Raw genomic sequence first — 13,699 nt, forward strand, 5'->3', positions numbered from 1 at the left:
TTTTCTCCATCTAGTTATATATTCTGCCAATATAATCAGAATCATGTTTAATATCACCAGCACATATCATGAGGCACATTAGTGAGGTGGTATTCATGGGTTCAATGTCCATTTAGGAATCGGATGGCAGAGGGGAAGAAGCTGTTCATGAATCACTGAGTGTGTGCCTTCAGGCTTCTGTACCTCCTACCTGAAGTTAGGAATGAGAAGAAGGTGATGGGGGTCCTTAATGATGAACACCTTTTCCTAAAGTTTATGGTATGAACATTTACCTGAGAACGTCATTCCAGAAGGAAAAATTGAGTTTAAAGGCATCAAAGAAAATTATTAAATATATTTTATTAGATTTTCAACCAGATTAGTTAATTTGCAATCAAATTTCATGTTCTGGCACTGGCTGACTTATACAATATTTGTGAATAAGCTCAGGGGATAAGAAGGTTGATCGTGTTCTTGCACCAACTTTGCTAATTCTGTCATTGAAAGATGCATTATTGTGCAGTTAACATCATATTTATAGTATATGTAATTTAAAAAAACTAATTATTACTTTGTATGCTTCCAAAAATAAGATTGCAGCTTGAAAACCAGAAATAATCTGTATGCAGATTTGAAACTAGATAGTTTAAAGATTGGTCTGCTGACTAACATGAATGAATTATGGTTAGATGTTTTATTTCATGCATTGGATTTTCCAACAATTTTGCAAAAAAAATTAAGTTAGCAGCAATTTTACTTACTGCAGATTAATTACAAAAACAGAAAGCACTGGGAAAACAGCAGGTCTAGCAGCATCTGTTTTATGCATTTCGATTCATTAGCATGATTTCTAACATAATTGAATTTTCATTGTTGGGAAGTTAAAAATAATCCAATGCTTAATACATCATGACATCTAATTAACTATGAATCACATTCATCAATTTAAATGTATCAAATACATTTTGAAAATGGCCTTTGATTTGCATCATAAAATGTAAAGAGCTTTTGCTACTGAGAAAGATTATGCACATAAATAATAATTTCTCTAATTGTTTTTATGTAGTCTTGTGAAAATGTCACATAATTAGTTTCAAAATACACTAAACATTGGTTTAAAATTGCAGGGGCCATAAAAACAATCTAAGTCTTAAAAATAAAAAGGCTAATGCTGGAATTCTGAAATAAATACAGAAAGTACTAAAAATACTCAACAGGTTAGAAGGCATCTGTGGACTGAAATGGAATTATCCTTTCATGTCAAAATCCCTTTGCTCGATCCCTTTGAAGGCTCATATGTTATACCGAAATTAACCACCAGAGGACACTAGCCAACTAACTTTCCTCTTCAGAATCCGTCAGGTTTCATATCACCCGCCCAATTTGTTAATTTAGCAATAGCAGTACAATGCAGTACATGATAATATATAAAAAATAAGTAAATCGATTACAGTAGTGTATATATATATATGTATGTTTATTAAATAGTTAAATATAATGCAAAAACAGAAATAATACAAAAATGAAGTCGTGTTCATGGGTTCAATGTCCCTTTAAAAATCAGATGGCAGAGGGGAAGAAGCTGTTCTTGAATCGCTGAGTGTGTGCTTCAGGCTTCTGTACCTCCTTCCTGTTGTTAAGAGAGAATGCCCTAGGTGATGGGGTCCGTAATAATGAGCGCGCCTTTCTGAGGCACCACTCTTTGAAGATGTCTTGGATACTATGGGGGCTAGTACCCAAGATGGAGCCGACTAATTTACAACTTTCTGCAATTTCTTTCAATTCTATGCAGTAGACACCCCCTCCCCATACCAGACTGTGATGCAACCTGTCAGAATGCTCTTCACAGAACATCTATAGAAGTTTTCAAATGTTTTAGGTGACAAACCAAACCTGCTCAAACTCCTAATGAAATATAGCCACAGTCTTGCCTTCATTATAGCTGCATCGATATGTTGGAACCAGGTTAAATCCTCTGAGGTCTTGGCACCTCATAACTTGCAATTGCTCTCTCTCACCACTTCTGATATCTCTCTGAGGAATGGTCCATGTTCCCTTGCCCTACCCTTTCTGAAGTCCACAATCAGCTCTTTGGTCTTCCTGATGTTGACTGCAAGGCTGTTGCTGCATCACCACTCAACTAGCTGGTATAGTTCACTCCTGAACACCCTTTTGTCTCCATCTGAGATTCTACCAACAATGGTTATATCATCAGAAAATTTATATTTGGCATTTGAACTATGCCTAGCCACATAGGCACAGGTATGGAGTGAGTAGAGCAGTGGGCTAAGTACACATCCCAAGGAGCACCAGTGTTGATTGTCAGCAAGGAGGAGATATTATCACCAATCCGCACAGATTGTGGTCTTCTGGTTAGGAAGATGAGTTTCCAATTGCAAAGGGAGGTATAGAGATCAGGACTGTGGGAATGACGGTGTTAAACACTGAGCTCTAATCAATGAGATACTGATCGTATTGTCTAAGTGATCTAAGACCTCCTTTGGTCCTAGTTTATCAATTGAATGTGGAATAAGGATCTGAATTTGTCAATAGCAGGCGTTTCCTACTTTCCAAAACTGATTTTAAAGGATCAGGTTAAAAGGGGCAGAAAATTCAGGGTTTAAAAGTACTGCATGGACTAGATGGGCTGAAGAGTTTGTTTCTGTGCTGTACTCTGAAAGTTTCCACAACTCTTACCAAGCGACTCAGTTTTGCTTCATAATTTATAGAGGATCTTTATGAGTTGAACTTATTAAACATTCTGCAGGTCCAATAGAGTTTTGAATGGAAATAATTTAGAGTCATAGAGCACTACAGCTCAGAAACAGCCCTTTGGCCCATCTAATCCATGCCAAACCATTAATCTGCCTAGCCCCATTGACCTGTACCTGGACCATGGCCCTCTGTACTCCATGTACTTGTCCAAATTTCTTTTAAATGTTGAAATCGAACCCACATCCACCACTTGCGCTGGCAGCACTCTGGCCACCCACTGTGTGAAGAAATTCCCCCTCAAGTTCCCCTTAACTATTTCATCTTTCACCCTTAACCCATGACCTCTAGTTGTAGTCCCACCCAACCTCAGTGGAAAAAGCCTGCTTGGATTTACCCTATCTATACCCCTCATAATTTTTTATACTTCTATCAAATGCCGTCTCAATTTTCTACGTGTAACCCTCGGGCTCGCCCAGCTTGTGTTCGTCTGGGGGAAATCAGCCTTTGGCCCCACCAAACTGGGAAATCACATTTGGGTGGATGCTGTGTAATGTACCGCCCAGTTACAAACTCACAACGCAAAATATCAGACAGTACACCATATGTAATTAAATGATTGAACTTTATGAATCTTAATCTGAAGATTCAAAGACTCAAAGATTCAAAACACTTTCTTGTCATTCTAACCATACATCAGCTCTGCAGGGCAGAATGAGACAGCGTTTCTCAGAAGCACTGCAATCATAACATAACAAACACAACACTAAATAATAAACATAACAATAAATAGTAAAACACAACAGCCACATGTCAGTTAAAATCAGTTATAAGTGTCCAGTGCAAGTTAAAAGTGTCCAAAGCAGAGTCAGGTGGAGCAGCTATTTAGCAGTCTGACTGCCTGTGAGAGGAAGCTGTTTAGTAGCCTTGTGGTTTTAGTTTTGATGCTCCTGTAATGTTTGCCTGATGGCAGAAGAACAAACAGTTCAAAGAGAGGGTGTGAGGGGTCTTTAATGATATAGGGTTAGTAATGAAAATTTTAAGAAGGGCCCAATTCAAGGAAAAGTCAAAAGTTCACGTTGGAGCTCACTCAGTCGTCATTCTTCCACTATCGATCTCCTTCAAGCGTCGCCGACCTTCTGACCCTCAGATCCCAGTCCACTCCATTCGGTGGTCTACCAGTTCTCTCCACGTGTTTCTTCTCTCTTCATCTCTCCTCGATAAAGTCCGCGAAAAAAACCTCCTTCCAGATTCACAAGACAAAGGAACAATCTCTGATTGGCTAACATGCATACCACTGTCCTGTTATCTCCAGCCATAACTGTTAACCATAACCATACAGTTCTGGTCACCGAATTATAGGAAAGATGTCAATAAAATTGAGAGAGTACAGAGGAGGTTTACCAAAATGTTGCCTGGGTTTCATCACCTAATTTACAGAGAAAGGTTGAACAAGTTAGGTCTTTATTCTTTGGAGCGTCGAAGGTTGAGGGGGGCTTGATAGAGGTGTTTAAAATTATGAGGGGGATTGATGGAGTTGACATGGATAGGCTTTTTCCATTGAGAGTGGGGAAGATTCAAACAAGAGGACATGGGTTGAGAATTAGAGGACAAAAGTTGAGGGGTAACATGAGGGGAAACTTCTTTACTCAGAGAGTGGTAGCTGTGTGGAACGAGCTTCCAGCAGAAGTGGTTGAGGCAGGTTCGATGTTGTCGCTTAAAGTTAAATTGGATAGATATATGGACAGGAAAGGAACGGAGGGTTGTGGGCTGAGTGCAGGTCAGTGGGACTAGGATAGGGTAAGAGTTCAGCACAGACTAGAAGGGCTGAGATGGCCTGTTTCCATGCTGTAATTGTTATATGGTTATGACCCAAACAATGCTACTACAGAGAAACTGTTACCTCAGCAGTGAACATTACAGAGAAGCCATTACATTAGCAGTGAATCCTTACAGCGTGTTACATACGTTCTAGGGAATAATGTTCTAACCTATTCAACCTTTCCCTATAACTCAGGTCCTCAAGTCCTGGCAACATCCTTGTAAATTTTCTCTGCATTCTTTCAATCTTACTTACATCTTTCCTGTAGGTAGGTGACCAAAACTGCACACAATAATCCAAATTAGGCCTCACCGTCGTCTTATAAAATTTCAACATAACATCTCAACTGTTGTACTCAGTACATTTATTTCTATGTCCTACCTCACTCCTCAGTGCCCTGCTGTTCACTGTGCAAGACCCACCCTGGTTGGTCTTCCGAAAGTGCAAGACCTCACTTGTCTGCATTAAATTCTGTCTGCCATTTTTCAGCCCATTTTTCCAGTTGATCATAGGTGATAAATAACAATGGACCCAGCACCAATCCCTGAGGCACACCGCTAGTCACAGACCTCCAGTGTGAGACCTCCATCTATTACCAGTATCTGTAGTCTTCCACAAGGCCAATATCTAATCCAATTTACTACCTCATCTTGAATGCTATGCAAATAAACCTTCTTGACCAACCATCCATGACGGGTCTTGTCAAATGCCTTGCTAAGGTCCATGTAGACAATATCCACTTCCTTGTCTTCATCAGCTTTCCTGATATCTTCACTGAAAAACTTTATAAGATTGGTTAGACACAACCTACCATGCACAGGGTCATGTTGACTATCAGTTCTTGTCAATCCAAATACTTATATATCCGATCCCTTAGAATACCTTCCAGTAACTTCCCCACTACTGATGTCCGATCACCAACCTAGAATTTCCTGGCTTATTCTTACAGCCTTTCTTAAACAACAGAACAACATTTGCCATCCTCTAATCCTCCAATACCTTACCCGTGGCTCAGGATGTTTTAAATATCTCTGCTAGGGCCCTGCAATTTCTGCATGAGCCTCCCGCAGGATCCAAGAGAACACCTTGTCAGGCTCCTGAGATTTGTCCTCCCTAATTTGCCATAAAATAGCAAACACCTCCTCCTCCGGAATCTATATAGGCCGTTTTGCCTCACTTCTGTAGGCTCTGTGTCCGTCTCCTGAGTGAAGGTAGATGCAAAAAAATCCATTTTAGATCTCCGCCATTTCTTTCAGTTCCACACTTAGGTGACCACTCTGATCTTCCAGGGATGAATTTTGTCCTTGCTATCCTTTTGCTCTCAGTATATCTGTAGAATCCCTTAGGATTCTCCTTAACCTTGTCTGCTAGAGCAACCTCATGCCTTCTTTTAGCCCTCCAGACTTCCTCCTTAAGTGTTCTCTTGGCATTTCTTATACTCCCAAGTACCTCAATTGTTCTTACCTGCCTATACCTGCTCATTTTTCTTAACCAGGGCCTCAATATCTCTCAAACACCAGGGTTTCCTAAACCTGTTATCCTTGCCTTTTATTCTGACAGGAACATACAAGCTCTGTATTCTCAGAATTTCACATTTGAAGGCCTCTCACTTACCAAGTACACCTTTGCCAGAAAATGGCCTGTCCCAATCAACACTTGCCAGAGCATTTGTGATACCATAAAAATTGGCCTTTCCTCAGTTCAGTATCTCAGCTTGAGAATGGGACCCATCCTTTTCCACAATTTCATTGAAACTGATGACATTATGACCACTAGATGCAAAGTGTTCCCCTAAACAAACTTCTGTCAGCTGCCCTGTCTCATTTGCCAATAGATCTAGTATCACCTCTCTCTAGTTGGGACTTCTATGTACTGATTAAGGAAACTTTCCTGAACACATCTGACAAACTTTCCCTTCTAGCTGTTTTACAGTACGAGAGTCCCAGTCAATATGTGGAAAGTTAAAATCACCTACTGTAACAACCTTATGTTTCTTGCAACAGTCTGTGATCTCTCTACAAATCTGTTTCTCTAAATCTCGCCAGTTGTTGGGTTATCTATAATCCCATTTATGTGGGCATACATTTCCTACTCCTTAGTTCTACCCATAAAGCCTCACTAGATGAACTCTCCAAATTGTCCTGACTAAGCACCACTGTGATATTTTCCCTGACTGGGATATTCGACCCCTCCAGTTCCAGTGTAAATCATCCCTTCTGTACAGGTCCCACCTCCCCTGGAAGAGATCCAGAAAATCTGAAGCCCTCCCTCCTGCACCATCTATTTAGCCAAGTGTTAAACTGTGTGAGCTTCCTACTTCCGGGCTCACTAGCACATGGCACGGGCAGCAATACTGAGGTCACAACCCTGGAAATCCTGTCCTTTAGCTTGGCACCTAACTTCCTGTGCTCACTTTGCAGGACGTCGTCACTCGCCCTACGCATGGTATTGGTACCAATGTGGACCACGACCCCTGGCTGCTCACCTTCCCACTTGTAATGCTGTGGACTCGATCTGAGCTGTCCCTGAACCTGGAAGCCAGAGGGAAACAACCATCTGGGAATCTTATTCTCAGCCACAGAACCTCCTTTCTGTTCCCCTAACAAACGGAGCGCCTATCACTTCATCTTACCTTTTCTTCGCACCCTCACTGCCTTCCCTCCTGAGCCACAGAATCAGACTCCGCGTCAGAGTCAACCTGTCTGCTGTGGCTTTCCTCTGCTAGGTCAGCACTCCCCTTCTCCCCCACCCCCCAAACAGTATCCAAAGCAGTATACCTGTCATTAAGGGGAGTGGACAGAGGGATACTCTCTGCACTGGCTGCCTATATCCTTTCTACCTCCTGACGGTCTCCCAGTTAACTATGTCCTGCACCTTGGGTGTAACTACCTCTTTGTACGTCCTGTCCATCAACCTCTTGGCCTCCCGAATGATCTGAAGTTCATCTATTTCCAGCTTCGGCTCCTTAACACGGTCTGTTAGAAGCTGCAGCTGGATGTACTTCTTGCAGGTGTAATTGTCAGGGACACCGGAGGTCTCCCTGCCTTCCTACATCCCATAAGAAGAGTATTCAACTATCCTGCCTGGCATCTCTGCTGCTCTAAATGTGCAATAAAAAAGACAGAAAGAAAGAATAAATAACGAAAAAAAGTAAAATCTTACCTGCAGCCTACACCCCTCCTTGTTGAAACCTTGCTGAGACAAAGCCTCAGCTCCCTACTCTAACACTGGCCCACTCAAACAATGGCCGCTCTGCTTAAACCTAACTTCTTTTTATTGGACCTTGCCAATTGCTTAATTATGTGCAATCCAATGTCTCCTCAGGAACTGTGGTGCGCAAAATGTGCCAACTATCCCACCTCGCTTCTTTTAGACTCTCTCTCTCCTTCGACACAATCCAATGTCTCCTCAGGAACTGTGGTGTGCACGATGTGCCAACTGCCCCACCTTGCTTCTTTTAAACTCTCTCCTTCTGTGCAATCCAACGTCTCCTCAGAAACTGTGGTGTGCAAATTATAATGGTCAGAGTTTTTCTAGATTATCTTTGACGACAAAAGGGCATTTTCATTATTAAGAGTTAGTGAACAAATAATTTTTTATTCTATATTATTATTATACCAAGATGGCACTGGAAAGTGATGTACAGCTCTGAAGGGAATCATCAAGTATTCCTGTTTAGAACTACTACATCTGAAATCCACAATCACAACCATGGGTACTGCAGTAAGCAAATCACTTAAAGAAGTTTAAAAAAACTATCAATCCTCAAAATCGGTGTCCCCCATACTGCAGGCTGAGGTTGTGAGTGCAATTTCCCTTTAAGGGAAAGAAAATGCTGGGCGCCAGGTAAGATTGAAATGTATGACCCTTGGACCCTGCGATCCTGCTGGTGAATGTACAGTTTCTGGAAAACAAAACTGAAGACTTCAGAGAAAGATTGCAGTATCAGAAGGACATCAGAGACTGCTGTGTTCTTTGCTTCCTGAGACATGGCTCACCCCAACTACTTCAGACGCAGCACCGCATCCTGAAGGCTTTATCGTCCACCACATGATAGTGGAGTCTCTTAAAGGTAGAGGAGGCAGAGTGTGTTTCATGATTAAAGTTCAAAGTTCAAAGTCAATTTATTATCAAAGTATATATGCGTCACCATAGACAACCTCAAGATTCATTTATCTTGCAGACAAATATATCATAGTAAATACAAGAAACACAATAGAATCAATGAAAGTCAGCACTCAACAGGACAGATAAACAACCAATGTGCAAAAGAAAACAACTGTGCAGATACAAAAAAAGAAGTAACAAAAATAATAATAAATAAATAAGCAATAAACATCGAGAGCATGAGATGAATAAACCTTGAAAGTGAGCCCATAGGTTGTGGGAACAGATCAGTAATGGGAGCGAGTGAAGCTATCCTCTCTGGTTCAAAAGCCTGATGCTTGAGGGGTATTAACTGTTCCTGAACCTGATGGTGTGAATTCTGAGGCTCCTGTACCTTCTTCTTGATGGCAGCAGCGAGAAGAGAGCATGGCCTGGAAGGCAGGGGTCCCTGATGATGGATGCTGCTTTCCTGTGACAGCACTCCATGTAGATGTGCTCAGTGGTGTGGAGGGCTTTACCCATGATGGACTGGGCCATATCCACTACCTTTCGTAGGATTTTCCATTCAGGGGCATTGGTGTTTCCTTATCAGGCTGTGATGCAAGCAGTCAGAATACTCTCCACCGCAGAAATTTGTCAAAGTTTTAGATGACATGCTGAATCTTCACAAACTTCTTTCAAATAAAAGTAAATGCAACAAAGTAGCATGATCTCCAAAACAACGTACATCACCAAGAGTGGAAGCAAACATTACTCAAGGCAGGACAGTGTACAGTTCTAGTTGCACCATTACAGGAGGGGTGTGGAAAATTTGGAAAAGGCAAAATCAGATTTACCAGCATGCTGGCTGTATTAGAGCTCTAAATCCTACAAAAGGTAGTGAATTCGGTCAAGTTCATCATGGGTAAAGCCCTCCACACCACTGAGCACATCTACATGAAACAACACGCTGGAGGAACTCAGCAGGTCGGGCAGCATCCGTGGAAACGATCAGTCGACGTTCCAGCCCAAAATGTCGACTGATCGTTTCCACGGATGCTGCCCGACCTGCTGAGTTCCTCCAGCGTGTTGTGAGTGTTGCTTTGACCCCAGCATCTGCAGATTATTTTGTGTTTACATCTACATGAAACGTTGTCACAGGAAAGCAACATCCATCATAAAGGACCCCCACCACCAAGTCAGGTCTCTTCTTGCTGCTGCCATCGGGTAGAAAATACAATATATCATTAGGCACATTCCTAATGCCAGAAAACTGGCAAACCTTCTAATGTGAATGTCACATCTCCTCTGACAATGTCCTTCAGTTCGGATTGATTTAATTTCATCCCAATGCAAGAGCCATGTATGTAACCATTACTTCATCCAGGGTATCACCAACTGAACTTTAATGTAATTGAATAAATATTTATTTTCTTTGAACTTGGACCCTCTGGATTCTTCACAGTTGAGTAGAACTGATAACATACATGCTAATGAGTCACTGATCTTGTTCAAAGGGAATGAAGTGTGTATTTCTTTTTTCAAGACTCAAAAGAAAAATTAATATTTTTTAGTCTAAGACAAATCTCACATTCCTGACAAAATTGATACTTTATAATTTGTCAAGAAGCTTATTCTACGGGACACTGTGATAGCTATATGTTAGGTGTCAACAGTGACGTCAGCAACTGGTGGTGTAAATTCTGCATGACCTGCAGTATCCCAAACAAGCACTTTTGTGGAACTCTCCCACAAGAATTACTTACAGAGAAGGCAAACTTACAGAGAAGAGAAGATTGCACTCAGTGCCAATGAATGATGCACAACGTGTGGCAATCCTCTTCAGAAATAGAAAATGAAAATATCACAGCAATACCCACGAGAAGTAAACGCTGTTCCTCAAATAACTGAGAACTGTCCTGCTAATTTCTAAGCAACATGCAGTCCTGATGAAGGGTCTCGGCCTGAAACGTTGACAGTTTACTCTTTTCCATAGATGCTGCCTGACCTGCTGAGTTCCTCCAGCATACTGTGTGTGTTGCTTTAGATTTCCGGCATCTGTAGATGTTCTTGTGTTACTGCTAATTTCTAATTCCAGTGAAGAAACTGCCAAATTATACATTTTTTAAAAAGATAATGATTGTTGTAAGATTAAGTATAATGTAAAAACAATTGTCGGACACTTTACATGTTGCAGTTGAAGATAAACTTACTCTTTCTAACACTCAGCAACAAGGAGTGTTCGCTTAATAGATGAGTGGAGAACACTCAGCTCTACTGGAATACAGGTTGAGTACCTGTTTCAGATTTCGGAATAGATAATGAGATAGCTCGGGATTGCCATCAATTCTGACAATTTTTGTGCTACTAGTAAGCAGTCTTTGTACTTGTACTTGACAGTAAAAAATTATTACTTACCATTAATATGATGAAAATATGTGCGCAGGATATGAAAAGCAGCACATTGGCTTTGGCACAATACCTGAATCAACTGTTGAACAACACAAATAACAGTGGCTTTCAGTCTCCACTTATGACACTGTGTTCTAATTCAAAGTTTACAGTACGCTGCATTTGTATTTCACTTTTTATTTTAGTTTTTATGTAAGGTATAAAAAATCAGCATTGTGGACTTCTTCTGGTGTTAGATTTTCCATCAAGGATCTTGGCAAACTCATCGATGAGTTTCTCTGCTGCTTGTGATCAGCAGGTGCTTTATCACCACAAAGATTAACACTTTTATTGCCATACTCTCTTAAATTTCTGCAACCAGCCTGCTAATCACAATTGCTTTCAATTTTCAGTCTGTTGTGATAGATCTTTGCTTGTTTCATGATCAACATATCAAGTGGCACATGTTCACTCCTTCACTGAAGAATCCAATCAATAAATACATTTTCAAGATCTTCATTTGTTTGCTTTATGGAGTGTTTTTCTATTTTTCGTTAACTTCTGTTCTTTACATATGTGAGGTGACTTTTCAGAACTGTGGTGCACAGAGATCTGCGCATCATCTTTGAACCTTTTCGGCACTTTGCAGAATTTTCCATTTGCGATGTCATGTCAGAGCTCAAAAAATTTTGGAATTTGGAGACTTTTGGATAAGGGGTACTCAACCTGTACTTCCATAATAAATCAACAATAAACGTTTTTGATTTTGCGTCGTTCTTTTTTTATTTTGAAGGCCTGAAACATAATTATATGAAGAATTTGTCTTCAATGATGCCATATTTCAAGAAATTCTGCAAAATCAAGGATCAATTTTCTTTGTGTATACATATACATGTATTAGGAATTTGCTGTGGTGTGTTGACGTGACATGCAACAATAAACACTATTCAACAATTATAAAGAATAAAGACTGATACAAAAAATAAAGTTAGAAGAAAAAGTACAGATATGGAATAAAATATACAGGAATACCAATAAGTGTTTACAGTGCAGTGCTTCTAATTTGTCTTCAAATGTGAGGAAAGATAATGATATCACATCTGAACAAGTTCTTTCTCTGAACCAACACACAAATGTCAAGACATTTAACTAGATTCCTCTCAAGAGTGTTTACATGTCCAATTGCAAGAACAAGGTGGACCAGAACAACTCAGGAAATTTGGCTGTGCATATTTTTCTCTTTGTGACAGTATATTTTTTTTCTGAAATCATAACTATTTGTGCTATGTGTTGTGTGCTATTGGTAATGTATTTGGCACTTAGATCCCCTCCAGTTCGCCTACCAGCCCCAACTAGGAGTTGAGGATGCCATCGTCTACCTGCTGAACCGTGTCTACGCCCACCTTGACAGGCCAGCGAGCACTGTGAGGGTCATGTTTTTTGACTTCTCCAGTGCGTTCAACACCATCCGCCCTGCTCTGCTGGGGGAGAAGCTGACAGCGATGCAGGTGGATGCTCCTCTGGTGTCATGGATTCTTGATTACCTGACTGGCAGACCACAGTATGTGTGCTTGCAACACTGTGTGTCTGACAGGGTGATCAGCAGCACTGGGGCTCCACAGGGGACTGTCTTGTCTCCCTTTCTCTTCACCATTTACACCTCGGACTTCAACTACTGCACAGAGTCTTGTCATCTTCAGAAGTTTTCTGATGACTCTGCCATAGTTGGATGCATCAGCAAGGGAGATGAGGCTGAGTACAGGGCTACGGTAGGAAACTTTGTCACATGGTGTGAGCAGAATTATCTGCAGCTTAATGTGAAAAAGACTAAGGAGCTGGTGGTAGACCTGAGGAGAGCTAAGGCACCGGTGACCCCTGTTTCCATCCAGGAGGTCAGTGTGGACACGGTGGAGGATTACAAATACCTGGGGATACGAATTGACAATAAACTGGACTGGTCAAAGAACACTGACGCTGTCTACAAAAAGGGTCAGAGCCGTCTCTATTTCCTGAGGAGACTGAGATCCTTTAACATCTGTTGGACGACGCTGAGGATGTTCTACGAGTCTGTGGTAGCCAGTGCGACATGTTTGCTGTTGTGTGCTGGGGCAGCAGGTTGAGGGTAGCAGACACCAACAGAATCAACAAACTCATTCGTAAGGCCAGTGATGTTGTGGGGATGGAGCTGGACTCTCTGATGGTGGTGTCTGAAAAGAGGATGCTGTCCAAGTTGCATGCCCTCTTGGACAGTGTCTCCCATCCACTACATAATGTACTGGGTGGGCACAGGAGTACATTCAGCCAGAGACTCATTCCACCGAGATGCAACACAAGAACATCATAGGAAGTCATTCCTGCCTGTGGCCATCAAACTTTACAACTCCTCCCTTGGAGGGTCAGACATCCTGAGCCAATAGGCTGGTCCTAGACTTATTTCCTGGCATAATTTACATATTACTATTTAACTATTTATGGTTTTATTACAATTTAATTATTTATGGTGCAACTGTAACAAAAACCAATTTCCCCCGGGATCAATAAAGTATGACTATGACTATCTTGGCCCCAGAGGAATGTTGTTTTGTTTGCCCATATTCCTGTACGATTGGATGATAATGAAACTTGAAACTTACCTAACTTCATAGGTAAACACATAAAATGCTGAAAAAACAGTCGATGTTTTGTGCTGAGACCCTTCTTCAGGTCAAG

Source organism: Mobula birostris, chromosome 9 (assembly GCF_030028105.1).
Source record: "Mobula birostris isolate sMobBir1 chromosome 9, sMobBir1.hap1, whole genome shotgun sequence".
In the NCBI taxonomy this organism is placed as follows: Eukaryota; Metazoa; Chordata; class Chondrichthyes; order Myliobatiformes; family Myliobatidae; genus Mobula; species Mobula birostris.